The sequence below is a fragment of the Schistocerca gregaria genome, chromosome X (assembly GCF_023897955.1).
Source record: "Schistocerca gregaria isolate iqSchGreg1 chromosome X, iqSchGreg1.2, whole genome shotgun sequence".
In the NCBI taxonomy this organism is placed as follows: Eukaryota; Metazoa; Arthropoda; class Insecta; order Orthoptera; family Acrididae; genus Schistocerca; species Schistocerca gregaria.
The window spans coordinates 175,252,411-175,267,963 of record NC_064931.1 but is presented as its reverse complement, the minus strand read 5'-3'; the positions used below and the strand labels follow the sequence as shown (position 1 = coordinate 175,267,963).

At 37.1% G+C, this 15,553-nt stretch overlaps 1 protein-coding gene across 4 annotated transcripts in view; it reads right to left on the bottom strand.

The window, feature by feature from the left end:
• The window catches only part of LOC126297385 (uncharacterized), a 305,076-nt gene that overhangs the window by 219,512 nt on the left and 70,011 nt on the right, over positions 1-15,553 (bottom strand). For 3 of the 4 annotated variants that reach the window (XM_049988116.1, XM_049988117.1, XM_049988118.1), the window contains exon 2: positions 9,612-9,687. The exons of the other annotated variant lie outside the window; for it this stretch is intronic. The gene's annotated coding sequence lies outside the window, so the exon portion shown is untranslated. The remainder of the gene's footprint in view (positions 1-9,611; positions 9,688-15,553) is intronic. 4 annotated transcript variants of the gene reach the window in all.

Sequence of the window (15,553 nt, the reverse complement as noted above, 5' to 3'; positions counted from 1 at the left end):
GCATTTTCACAACAGAAAATGAAAACTCTAAATATGGTGTGTAGTAATAATTTGGAATAGATTTTGCAGAACACAATGATAAATTTTTAAAAATTCACCCTAATTACTTTTGCTGTTGTCTGGTGTTTTGCTGCTATTATAGTCACCTAACTGAATCAGCAATGTTTCTGTTACTGTGTCAAGACAATTTGCTATCTTTTCAAGTTTGCGCACATACTGAATTCCTCCTAAGAACTTGAGTAACACTTTCGCAGTACCTAATTGAATCTCTCCTCCATTCCACAGATGTATCCACAATACCAGATTTATCATCATTCGACAAGGAGTATGATCTAAAACAATTACAGACGTATCGGATAACATCTGAGAACACTCCTGAACTGCTCCCTGTAGTGTCCAGCATTCATCCTAGAATGGTAATCTGCATGATTTTTTTTTCCTTCCCAATAAAACATCAGAAAGCATTTCACATGAAGCCACATATGCTCCACTGTGGTACATTATAACTCTATAACTATCATCCCAGAATGAGACAGGATCTGAATTCCACCTTTCCATCCCACAATAAACAATTCGTTTGTGATAATCATATCCACTTTCTGGTGCATATGACCTTCCTTTTTTTTTTTTTTTTTCCTGCAACCCAAACATTCTGCAACCATTTGCAACACACCATGTCTCATTAGTGTAATAAACAGTTTCTACAGCATATCATAAGTGTTTTTAATTTCCTTGAAGAACTCTAATTTTTTCCCCAAATATTACATTATTTTCCACTGGCGCAAGCTTTCTGTTGAACATTTCATATCTGAAGCTGAATTTACGAACAAAATGCAATAACACTGTGTCATTCAAATAAGGAAATTCTTCCTTATCAATTCTCTACTTTCCCAAAATGTTTGCTGTACTGTTGAAAATTGTTTTTCCCCATAGAAGCTATGGTTTTTTTTAATAATTCCCTGTCAAAACTTGGCCAATTCACACTTGTCACCTGCCAGAACTTTTTTGCTGACATAAAATATCAAGTTTCTTTATATTCTCCTGAAATTTGTTTCACTGTACTTTCACAAATGTATTCAGCAGTTCTCTTGACCAAAACATGAACAGCAACAATCTACATCCACCATCATTATGACACAGCAACTAACAAAAAAAGGAACAAAAATCCACCAGTAAATGGATAACCCAAACACTCTGTCTACATGCCACAAAGTGGCCCATCAGAACCATCTGACCACCGTGTCATCCTCAGAGGAGGATGCGGATAGGAGGGGGTGTGGGGTCAGCACACCGCTCTCCCGGTCGTTATGATGGTATTCCTGACCGAAGCCGCTACTATTCAGTCGAGTAGTTCCTCAATTGGCACCATGAGGCTAGTGTGCATCCCGAAAAATGACAACAGCACATGGCAGCCTGGGTGGTCACCCATCCAGGTGCCGACCACACCTGACAGTGCTTAACTTTGCATCCACTGCAGCAAGGCCATTGCAGTAAATAGATAAGGGTTATACATATTTTTTATGTGTTTAAAAAAATGTTCTCCAAAATTTGGTCTGGTATCCATGGCTCTTCAAATTTGACAGTAACAATAAATACCCGAAATCCCCAAGCTCAAAGTCGGTCATTATGAAATGGCAGCAATTTCATGGTGATTAGAAATAGTGGATACCAGTATGGCATAATAAATTTAAGAATAAATAAATCACCAAATCTATGCAACATACGTAAACTTATAGTTACCATGAAGTTCCCTAGTTTTGGAAAATTTGCAGAGCACTATGTGTATAAAAGATTATGTAATGGATTATAGATTAGAATTGGGGGGCGAGGAGGGGGAGGGAGGTGATAGTTGGCTGTGAGTTGATGAAGTCAATGAATATGAAAACTTAGTTGTGGTAATATACTGATCATCTGCATAGACTGAACTCTAGGTTAGGTTGGAAGATGAAAATCTGGTTGCAAAATTGGTGAAGTCACTGAATTTGATGTCAAGAGAATAAAATTTTTGCTATGGTGTGTACTTTAAACATATTGGATTTCAGTGAGTAGTTTGTGGCTGCCATGTAGCAAATGTACATCCCTCATGCACACAATAGTATTAAGAGGGTGTTTCAACTTTTTGTGTCTTGTTCTTCTAAAAGCTACATGTCATATTATACAAATCATTGACTATGAGTGTGCTTTATCAGAATTCTATACATGTGCCAATCACAATATCACTGCTACTCACAGATCAAACTATACATGATGAAGCGGCTAACACAGAACCAAAAGATTCCAGCTAAATGGAAAAATGTATACCTGAACTGTACCTCCTTTAATTGTGCACATGACCTGATGGCCATGTGTCAACATGAGTTCCAGGAAGTGGTTGTTTTGAAATGAGAGGTTTCTTCTTTTTCTTTAAAAGAAAATTTAACTGCACTGAAAGCATGTTACTGTGGAAAAAACTGTTTGTGAAGCACAACAGGACCTAAACTGAACCAAATGTATAACAGACAACCATGTACTTTATGTAATTCAAAATTACCTAATATGTGTTGAGTTCATAACAAAAATCATGGATGACAATAATCTTGACCAATAACTGTAAGGCAAACATTTAATTTAAAAAATGTAAGACATAATACTATCAAGCATGAATTCAATTGTGAAATGTATAATATTCTTTGGCTCATTTGAGAAATCATGCAAAAAAAATTAGAGGAAAAAAATAAAGAACATGCAAAATGAAAGAACATAGCTTTTCTTTTGTTTCCACAGACAGAGTAAACAATTTCTTGCACAATTAATTCTGAACAGAATTAATTGCATTTAAAAATGTTTGTGTGTTGACAGAACTTAGAAAATTCAGTATTTAAGTATAGAAACTCTGACGGTGTAATAAGTACATATCCTGCAGAGCATAAATCTGTGTGTCTGAAGAACTACACAAGTTCAACAGCACTCCCCGAGTAAGGAATTTACAACAGATGATGGAGAAACACTACTGTAAACAACGTTTGTTAAGCTCTTGTCTAGTCTGATTACGACTGTCCTTATCAATACGCACTAATGAGACATGTAAATTTTAAGTTTTGGATCTGGTGTATATATCTTTTAACTTAGGCCTCTCAAAAGGTTTATTTTTAAGACAGAATCCTCCACGGGCCCCTTATGGCTCACCTCTACCACAGACACCATAATACCAGTAAAATAATCTTCACTGTAGTAATCAATAACTAGTACTAAAATCCTTAAATTTACTTGTGCTGCAAATTTCTTCATTGAAGATAGTGAGTATAATGTAAAATATGATCTATTATGCATTCCCGCCTACTTCTCAAATAATGAATACTAAAGTCACTTGCTGCATTAATCACGTCATCTATAATGTGTTGTATGTGGCAGAGTAAAAAAATAAATAAATAAATAAAATAAAAAACATCCAAAATCATGTGACATAGTTATTCATTCTGATGAAATGTTGTTATGATGGAGTGCATGAAATTTAGACATTTGAAATTTTAGTACGAAATTTAACTTTCATGCTAACTAACAAAAAAAGGATTATGAATCTCATCATCTCTTGTTATATTTTCTGTGTCTGTTGTGTAATACAGACAAATTATAAATATATAATTTCATTGGAATATGACTTAATTATGTGATGGTATTCAGTGCTACTTTAATAAATTTTTCTGGGACTCCTAGTAAAACAAATCTAAGGGTGAGGTAATTTGTTACTTTGTCTACTCCTTTATGCTGGGCTAGGGTTTCTGAACAAAGATTTGTAAGTTTTTCTAATGTGTTCAGTTATATGTTTGATTTGTTTTACAAGTTTGAGCATTACTGAAATAATTAAATTCAACATTTTATCATAGGGAACCACAATAAGTGATTTAAATGGCAGAGAGGTGATGTGCACATAGGCCCAACAGCACTCTCTCTTGTGTGACGAGACAGGTCTGTGTTACGCAACACTCAATTGATGCGGAGCCGTCATATGAAGTGGAAATGTGTAATCATGTGCCACTATGCATTGCCGACATCACATTGTAGAATACTAGCAGGGTTGAATGATTGGTCTCCAAGAGATGGGTCTGTCATCCTGTGACACTGAGAATTATACAGAGCACACCGCTTCAACAGAAAGGCATTTGAATAACCAGTGGAGAGACGATGACCATACACAGTGCCAACAGGGTACTGGACGAAACAATGTGACCACAGTGTGAGTTGACTGCCATCTTTCCCACATGGCCATAACAGACAGAACAGCTTCATCCACAGTATCGGCACAGTGTTGGAGCACTGAAACAGGTGTGGACATATTTGTGTTTCACAGATTGGACTGGTGGCACATGTGTAGATGAATGCCTGCAATGACGCGCTGGGTGGCAAAATGTAGTTTTTTTGGATGACTCACACATCAACTTGTCCTACAGTGATGGCTGCAGATGCATTCTATGCCACCATGGTGAACACAATGCAACAGACTGTGCTGTTGAGCGGCACAGTGGACAAACACCAAGAGTGATGGTCAGGGGCGCCACTGCCTGTAATGTGTGACCTCACCACGTATGTCTTTATGGCAAACTTAGCAGCTTCTGCTACATCAGGGATGTTTTACAGTCTGAGGTACTGCCCCTCCTGAAAGTCGTTCCACATAACATATTTCAGCAGGATACTGCATGTGGCAAATAAAGTACAAGCCTTCTTCGAAGAACGATGGGTACCATTGTTTCCCTTGCCTGCCTGTTAGCCTGAAATGTTGCCCATTGAACATGTCTGGGATATGATAGGTCACTTTTAGATTCCATGCCACGACTTCTAGTGACTCAGATTGCAGCAAGTGATGGCGCTACTCTTTACTGAATTTCCACAGTCACAGTGCTTGAACAGGTCTGTAACGCTGATCATCTATGCAGCATTATGTTCCTCATTGGTGGAATAAATTTCATTTCAATTTTTCCAAACAGTAGTGCAGCAAATAAAAGTGTCAACCTGCTAACATATTCCTTGCATTGTGTTGCTTTACACTTTAGGAATTGGGCATTAAGAAGACTCTTTCACATGAACTACAATACCTCCTTGGTGATCAGTGGTTTTACATAATTTCTGGAAGACTGTATATTGCTGAAGATAAACCGGTATAAAGTAACAAACTGGTGTTATTGTTTTACTGTCTTACTCACTGGAAGCTAGTTGCACTAAGTGCTAGAAATGATCAACTATAGCAAGTGAAAGAACTTGATGGACAACAGTAGTGTAGATACTCCTTTGGAAAGGATTTTGAAGATTCTCAATACAATACTGCATGTGGATGGCATCATCTGTTGCTATTCCACGATAAACAACTCCTGCCTTCATCGTAAAATGCCTTCCCTTTATAAGAAAAAGACACTGCACATAATATTCAGAACTGTGGGTTATGTTGCTTATGGTCACAACATAGTCTTGTACTGTTATGCCAAACATTCGTACATATGCTATCAAAAGACTGAAGTTGCTGCATTTTAACATAAATGTAAAACGTAATTCAAGGATATTTAAATGTACAGTGTGAAGTACAAAAAACAGCTTCATTGCAATGCTCCTTTGTTCAAATTAAACTTTACTTTACTGGGCATGGACAAAAATATGGAAACATAGCTGAAAGCTGATTTGAGTGCTAATGGTTTTCCTGCACTGTTTAGGTGTGGTAATGCATGTATGGTATTCAAGGAAACCTTATACCAGTCTTCCTGCCAAACAGTGGCAAGATCAGGTAACACTGATGCAGGTGAATAGTGGTCAAACACTTTTCTCTCCAAAGAAGACTATGAAGTCTCAATAATATTGAGAGCTGGTGACTGTGGTGGCCAGGGGAGATGTGAGCTGTGTGAACGAGTGGCCTGACATCTTAGAATAAGAGGGACAAACATTGTAGCATGGAATGGATCCGATCAGCCAAAATAGTCACATAAGCCTTAAAAGTAATGGGATCTTGTGGAGTACCAGTGCAGCAAACAGAATAACACGATATGGCTGCCAACATCATCACAGAGTCCCTGCCATTTTTCACTCTTGGGTCATAAGCTCAGCCATAAGTTGGAAACAGTGAGAAACAAGACTCATCCAACCAAATAACATTTTTCTATTGCTCCACAGTCCACATGTAATGGCTTCAGCACCACGATTTCCTATTATGGGCACTTTCATAACTGATGAGTGATTCTGAAATTCTAGCTTGCCTGCAATTCCCTGCTTATGGGACTTTCTCCAAGCTATTTTGGTGCTGACAGGGTTCACGAGTGTGACATGCAGTTCTTCAGTGACATTGGCAGCAGTCATCCTCTTTTATCAAAATCCTCTTCGATGACAGTCCATCATGATTACTCAACACACACTTTTGTCCGTGTTGTTACTTAGGGGATGATGTTTTTTCCACTTTCCATGTATACGATACAGATCTTTAATATGGTGCCTTTTGAAATACCAAACACTTTGGCTCACTTGGTTACAGAAGCACCCACCATACGAGCACCAACAATCTGCCCACATTCCAAGTCACTTAGCTCCGACATAACGCATTCACAACTACACAGAATACCGTTCTGACCATGACTGACACTTGCTACATATTCAGGACACTGCATGCATGGCATTCATGGTCAAATACAACAATGCAACCTGCACGCTGGGCAAGCATACAAATTTATGTTCAAGCATGTATTTCTTGTAGTGTTTCCATAAATCTAACCAACCACTATACACAAGACTTTTAAATTGATGTGAGAAATGTAGTAATTCAATAACAGTTTTGTGAAAGCGAAAAATATTCAACATCTAATGTGAATAGATGTTTAGACAGAAACAAACACCTAAAGATTCACTAACAAAGCTCAAAATGCATTTGAATCAATAAAAGCAGCAACTTGTGACAAATGTCTGAACATCTAAAAACAATTATATGGAAAAAGTTTTGAGATTTTGACAATGAATATAATGCCAATCAACTAACATTCAACACAGCTAAACCCCATGATGTACCAATATATGGGTACCAATTCTGCCAACTAACCAAACAGCAAATACTGGGCTGAAGGTAATTCGTAAGGATTTTCAGACAAACAGAGTTTATTTGGATATGTAATTTCTTTAGGAAAGATTTATTTTATATTACACACATTGATACTTATTACTATAACCCTGTTCTTCCTTCACCTGAACCGTGTTATGACTTTCCTTCAAATGAGAGGAACGATTACATTATTAAATAAAATTTTGAAAGAACTTTGTTACAGCTTATGGTGTAACTGCCTCCCAGATTCCTCACGTAAGCTCTGCAGAGAGTAGTTTGAAGAAATTCATACTTGTTTGCCAATAAGAAAGGAAAAGCCTATCACTGTAAAACTTATTAATGTTTTGAATAGTAGAAGTTTTATACATTGGTGTAGAGCTCTCCAGCACTTTAGGAAATGAAACTGACAAAAAAAAACATGTTCTGGAAAGATCTTTGATGAGCAACAACAAGAATTCCACCAAATACAGCACAGAAGCTTCCAAAGCACTGAAACTGAAACTGTGCTGCACAAATCACTTTTGACAGTCAGTAATAGCATGTCATTGGATCTTGCCAGCAAACGACAGAAGATATGCAGAGAATAGTGACGTAATCAGCTGACAGCAACATCACTGTTAAGCATCAAGAACACACAAAAGGGGAAAGTTAATGATTTAAATTAATATACATACAATACAACTACAAGAAAAGCTAAGCTTGCACATAAAACATCAGTCATCTAAAGCTTTTTGTTGTTTTTTTCCCCTGGGGTGTGGTTAGGCAGGATCTTGGACCTTTTGTTAAGAATAATTATACTTTTTGCATCATTATTGCATAATTTATAATCTATTAAAGAATTAAAATAAATATGAAAAACTAAACTTGAAGCTTGGTCTCTTTGAGCTTTTGTTGCCCTTTAGGAGGTATCAAACACAAATGTGCCATTAAAATTTTAAGTATCTTGTGTAAATGGTTGGGCTTCTGGGCTCAAAATTTTTGTAAGCGGCTCAAAGAGTTAAGTTTTGAATGAGACTCAAACGATCCATGATTTAAGAAACTCATCACCCATTCAACACAATTCACCTTGCATAAAAGGAAATTTACTTTGAAAGTAACACTTCTCAAAGCACCAATCACAATATTTCTACATGACCTATTAGAAATGTAAACAGTTGTGATGTCACACTCATCGAAAGCCGTTTGTGGTGTTGCATAGTCTTCGTCCTAAAGCCTTTGGTGAACTTTTCTGTAGGCAGACATTTGTGTGTGCAGAGTGTTTTGTAGTTGTAAATGGTGCATTTTGTTTGCAACTTAAGTTTTATTTTGGTGTTATTCTTTTGTTTCTGTTTTACTGTTGCGGTATTGTTCTGCAGTAGCAGGCTAAGGTAAAAATCTTTGTTAGGGTATCAGTTCTTACTAGTCAAAATTACAAAAATTTAACTGAAAATTGAAACAATAAAATATTCCCAGAATTCTAAAAAATTCTCAGGTTTTACCCAGATGAAAAAATTCCCATGTTTTCCCAGATTTCCCAGTGTGTATACACTCTGCAACACCAATCACTATAGCCATGTCAACCACTGCACTTTATACAGCAAAAGGTCACAGAACTCTTTGGAGGTCCACGCGATGCTCCCTCCAAATCCAGCAATACCACATTTTAGCCAAAATGAACCTTGGCTATCTTGTAAACAGATAATTAATTCATGTATGTGTATTTCTTAATCTCAAAGTATTGGTCACACTGACTGGCACCATTTCACTGGGACTCCTAAATAACTTTAGTATATATTCAGTAGCAGGGAGCAAACAGCATATATGCCTCACTTCTACACCATTACCACGCTCCCTCCAAAGCCCCTAAATCACACTGTAGCTACATAGCTTGTTAAACAAGGAACCTAGATTATTTTCCCTAAAAGAATATTTCATGAGAATGAAGGTCACATACAAACAAAACTCTTCACGATAACGGCCTTTCAGGCTGACATTTGTTTTCACATTGTTTGACACAGTACCACATTAAAAGAAATATAAATATGCACAAAGTCACTAGCTTCTTGAACATATGTCAAACCAATGTGCTCTAATTGATGATTGTCCTACATGTTAGAGCAAGGCAACAAGTAATACATACTTAAAAATTATACTGACAACCTTATTCCTTACACCCAAAACTTTTTACACTTCTGTTATGTAACTCTCACACCACACAGTAAGTTTTTTCCATTTATGATATATCTCAGAAGGTCTATGAATGTTTCTTACTACTTAAGATACCTATAAGAACCCATGCAACTTTTCTGCACACACTTACTGGTAACATAAAAAGAAAATAAACTAAAAAATAAAGAAAATTAAAAGGGAAGAAAAGAATACAGGCTTTGTAGTAAATTTATTGGAGGTTTTAAGTGCATTACTAGATCTGAAGTCCCTAAGGAATGGCATAGTTTTCAAACAAGCTAAGCAATATCTACAACGATTTATACACTAAACTGTACCAATCAACTCAATTTTCTCCCAATTAATGTAAAGTAAGCACTCTGATAAGACTAACAATGAGATTAAAAACTACTCAACACACCATATTTTGCTGGCTCAACACATGTGGGCAGTGGGAACTTGCAAGCTTCAGTTTTGGCACTCTTCATCAAGGACATCTGAAAATTACCAATGAGATATCCTACTTTGAGAAAGTACTATAAAATGATAATAAATTGAATGTATATTAGGCAGCAGGCAACTGCTGCCTCAATTGTACTGTACAGAAAATAAGACTTTTTAGGCTATGGATTGTATCCAACAAGGAAAAAAACAACAACAACAAAATTAAATTCCTGAAATGAAAGGGCCAGAAATGTTTAAAATAATTTTTTAAGTGACAGTAATTCATCTGTGGAAGCCTATGCATTGGTAAAATTTTGCTTTATTCCTTCTTGCCCACTGATGCCAGTTACTAAACTATGAGATTCAAAAGTCAAGTAGCTAATTAGTAACTCATTATGACAGTAACAAAAAAGGTTCTGCGCTATTTGCATATCCCACCTAATAGTACATCAAAAGGCAGCAATCAATTTAAGCTGAGCATTTAATAACAAAGACTGTCATTGCAAAGCACTTGTAACTTCTGTCAGTCATCAGCAATTAAAAACGAACAAAGAACAACAACAACATAATAATAATAATAATAATAATAATAATAATAACACAAATTGAAATCATATAACATAAATGAAAAATGCATCTCAACTTAGCGGTAAGCACAATGCTTCTACAGAAAAACAGTTATTTCACTGATTCTTTTGGAGTGTTCACCAATATTCCCTCACAAAACAGAAATGTCAATACGTAGCAGGAAAAAAGATTCACAGCTGAATTGGCACATTTTTAGAGTGTAAAACTGTGCAGTAAACAATGAAAGTTTATTAATAACATTCGTGAAACAAAGTTCATCAAGCTGCAACTCATTTCTGAATCTGATTAGCTAAGATGAAGGTTAAAAAAACATTAAGAACAAATCAAAGAAGACAATTGAATGATGTAACAATTGTAAAATGTTCTGTGGCATGCTAATGTTATGTTGTTGTTTTTTTTTTTTTTTAGTCAAAGTACTCACTGGTAATAAAAGTTACACCATTTACCAGTTACCGCATCAACTCTAAAAAGATTTTTCCACAAAACCTCAATTGGTGCACTTCGTGTATGTGAGAGATGAGGCAAAGCACTTACAGAATAACTAAGATGTACATCAATGCAAATATTAAAGTACGAGGATATTATGAGTGTTCTGATCAAGATTAAATGTGTGCCAGTGCATACCCACTCACATCTATCAACTGTCACAGAATATTACTATTTAATCTAGTATTAAGAGCAAGATAACATAATGTTTGTTTCCCACAGACAAACATCATCTTTTTGTTTAGCAGGAACCCCTCCCAGTATCTTAACTATAGAAAAACAGCAGCTTGTCACAGTGAATAAAAATTGTTTACCCTGCATGAAAGAATGATTTTCAATCTGCTATTTTTTCAGTAGCCTAAAAATGACTTTTTTCCACATAATAGATTCGTGCAAGTCCATCTGGCAACATAGGATGGGCGTTCTCAAAATATTTTATTACATTATGGTATCAGCTAAATGTCGCATTATGTATCTGGAAGCTAAATGTTGCATTATGTATCTGACAAAGAAAAAGCAAACAAAGCACGGTTATCAGTAACATGAACACTGACACTCGCAGAATAAGATCTGCACAACTGAAAAGGCAGAGTTACTAGCAACATTTCAGAAAAAAACTCATTCCAGTACAGCTAACCTCATCTGGACAGTGAACTTGCATCCTTTCTTCTTTGCGGTAACTATCAAAACATATGTACATGGAAACACTGGAAAGCTTTTACTCACTATTATTTCTTGTAAGACAAAAGATAACTATGTCCCAACTAGCAACCAATAATTGCATGCTGATAGATAGAAACTGTTTAGAATTTTGAAGTACTCCCAGAATGCCAGATGTTAAAGCAATATCTTATCTACATTACTCAGGCTCACATTTCTGCCTTTAGTTATACTATTCTGAATGCGTAAGGCTATTTAGGGTCAGTTACAGAAAAACAGATAATGCTTTTGGGAATCATTTGGAAAATCAGATATATGTTGCCAGTACTTTAAAAATAAATTCCAATGCCAATGAAAACATCCGAACTCCCAGTTATACAAATTTTACGCCATATTGTTAACCATGTGTAAATGTGTGTGTTTTTGGAGCTGTTTTGCAAAATATGCACACATTAAAAAAAAAAAAAGTACAGTACATTACATTCCAGTGCTGCAGTGAACTAGTAGTGCAGTGCATAGAATTAGATTGCTATGTATCAGATGTTCCGAATAAAGGTACTGACAATGTGGTTATAAAAATATGATCCCTCCCATAATTTGTTTCCTGTGCAAAATCAATACACTCTGTTTATTTTAAACTGTTAGCACAACCCTTTCTTACAAATTTGTAAAATATGCACCATTAATTAGGAGATAAAAGTAAAGTTTTCCACAGAGCACAACGGAAAAGGTAAACTAATGCTCTTGGAAACCATATACTGTACCAATAGCTCATTCACTCTACATGGGTGAGTAATATGATTTGCAGGCCCTTTACTCACAGTAATGAAAGCTGTGTTACTGTGGTGACAAACTGTGATGGTGAAGCAAAATCTCATACTTGTTAAAATGCAGTATTCATAAGAAAAATGTTAAAATAACAGGCACATTATATGCATCCAACTGTTTGCAGGTGATATAGATGCCACTGACATGTAGCAGCAAACACAGTTGACAGATACTTTCATCATGAAGGTAAACAGTATGTCAAGAACCAACTGTATAAATACAGACAAACCAATACTACAGAAAAAGAGTACTGTCATTCATATACGACGGTATCTTCTTGTACACATTGGGTCTTGATGGCGTGTGTACTGAGGAGAGGGAGAAAAAATCAGGGTTATTTTATAATTCATACAGTATCACAGACAGACACGTAAGTGCAGATACGTTTGTTTGAGCTGGTTGGTGTTAAGAGAAATTCCAGTACTCTGGTAGTCCCCACAATAACTTAGGGACACAGGGGTGACAATCATGTTACGTACTTTGTGCAATAGCAAGGAGGGGGGGGATCAATCTGTGTGTGTGCGCGCGAGTATATACCTATCCTTTTTTCCCCCTAAGGTAAGTCTTTTCGCTCCCGGGATTGGAATGGCTCCTTACCCTCTCCCTTAAAACCCACATTCTTTCATCTTTCCTTCTCCTTCCCTCTTTCCTGACGAAGCAACCGCCGGTTGCGAAAGCTCGTAATTTTGTGTGTGTGTGTTTGTGTGTTATTTTATTGTGCCTGTCTACCGGCGCTTTCCCGCTTGGTAAGTCTTGGAATCTTTGTTTTTAATATATTTTTCCCATGTGGAAGTTTCTTTCTATTTTATGGACATCATAAATTAATGTCTAGCCAATATATGGAGGAGCAAAAAAATTAAAATAATGAGATGGCTAAACTAAGTCTCAAAACCAGCCCTATCAAGGACAAGGGAAGATGAAGGTTTACCATCCTGCTGACAAAGAGGTTAAAGATGAAGGACAAGCTCAGATAGCAGGAGAATGGGGAGGAAACTGAAGTGTCCATTTCAAAAGACCTAAATCAATTTAGGTTAATTTTTATTAAACCTGACGCAGATTCACTGGTGTATAAAAAAACATTTTCTTTTCTTGTAGGCATTGTAGCCCTGACAGACTAAGCACAACATTCCTGCACCAATTAATCACTCAGTGTCACATTATGTTTTTAAACAGTTGCATTACATTTACATTTTATGTATTTATGACATGTCTTTTAAGGAAGAAATACTAAAAATATTGGATGAATAGTCCAGAAAAACAAAGGCCACAGTCATACATAGTGGGAAATCGAAGAAGAAGAAGAAGAAGAAGAAGAAGAAGAAGAAGAAAGAAGAAAGAAGTGGTATAGAAAATTCAGTGTGGCAATGATTTGAGCTAGACCAATGAAACTGATACACTATTGGCCATTAAAATTGCTACAACACGAAGATGACGTGCTACAGACGCGAAATTTAACCGACAGGAAGAAGATGCTGTGATATGCAAATGATTACCTTTTCAGAGTACTCACACAAGGTTGGCGCCGGTGGCGACACCTACAACATGCTGATGCGAGGAAAGTTTCCAACAAATTTCTCATACACTAACAACAGTTGACCAGCGTTGCCTGGTGAAACGTTGTTGTCATGCCTTGTGTAAGGAGGAGAAATGCGTACCATCACGTTTCCGACTTTGATAAGCGTCTGATTGTAACCTATCACAATTGCAGTTTATCGTATCGCAACATTGCTGCTCGCGTTGGCCGAGATCCAATGACTGTTAGCAGAATATGGAATCGGTGGGATCAGGAGGGTAATACAGAATGCCGTGCTGGATCCCAACGGCCTCATATCACTATCAGTCGAGATGACAGGCATCTTATCCGCATGGCTGTAACGGTTTGTGCAGCCGCGTCTCGATCCCTGAGTCAACAGATGGGGACATTTGCAAGACAACAACCATCTGCATGAACAGTTAGAAGACGTTTGGAGCAGCATGGACCATCAGCTCAGAGACCATGGCTGCAGTTACCCTTGACGCTGCATCACAGACAGGAGCGCCTGCGATGGTGTACTCAACAACGAACTTGGGTGCATGAATGGCAAAACGCCATTTTTTCGGATGAATCCAGGTTCTGTTTACAGCATCACGATGGTCACATCTGTGTTCGGCAACATCGCGGTGAACGCACATTGTAAGTGTGTATTCGTCATCACCATATTGGCGTATCACCTGGTGTGATGGTATGGGGTACCATTGGTTACAGGTCTCGGTCACCTCTTGTTCGCGTTGACAGCAGTTTGAACATTGGACGTTAAATCTCAGATGTGTTACGACCCTTGGCTCTACCCTTCATTCGATCCCTACGAAACCCTACATTTCAGCAGCATAATGCACGACCACATGTTGCAGGTCCTGTACAGGCCTTTCGGGATACAGAAAATGTTTGACTGCTGCCCTGGCCAACACATTCTCTAGATCTCTCACCAACTGAAAACGTCTGGTCAATGGTGGCCGAGCAACTGGCTCGTCACAATACGCCAGTCACCACTCTTGATGAACTGTGGTATCGTGTTGAAGCTGCATGGGCAGCTGTACCTGTACATGCCATCCAAGCTCTGTTTGATTCAATACCCAGGCGTATCAAGGCTGTTATTACGGTCAGAGGTGGTTGTTCTGGGTACTGATTTCTCAGGATCTATGCACCCAAATTGTGTGAAAATGTAATCACATGTCAGTTCTAGTATAATATATTTGTCCAATGAATACCCGTTTATCATCTGCATTTCTTCTTGGTGTAGCAATTTTAATGGCCAGTAGTGTAGAAGTAGTTCAGGATTCTAGTGATACAATGTACGTAAATGATGGAATCATTATTCATAAAAATGCAAGGTTACAAGCAAAAATTATGTGAAAGTACCGCCAGATCTGAAACATGGTGGTAGAGATGACATTGAGGAAGTTTCTCTCTTTCATACAATACTATATAATATTATGGATGACATTATTGCATATATTAACAGCTACTTTCAAAAGCAATGCAACATTGTGAAATATTCCCAGACACACCAAAGACTGAAATTACGGCCTCCCTTGGTTGCTTGTATTTAGCAGTTATGAAGAACGGTAGTCATATGAATTCTTACTTTCACTTTGAGCACAACGAATCAAGAGGGGTGGCAAAAACATCTTGTGCATCAATTTTTTGGTAAATTTATTTTCAACAGTAAATATATGTATAGCCTGTGTACTTTTGTCTCAACTGATAGAAAGTTTGCAACTTTCAGAAATATTACAACTTCCTACTGTATATACAAAACATGTCACCAACACACACACACACACACACACACACACACACACACACACACACACACA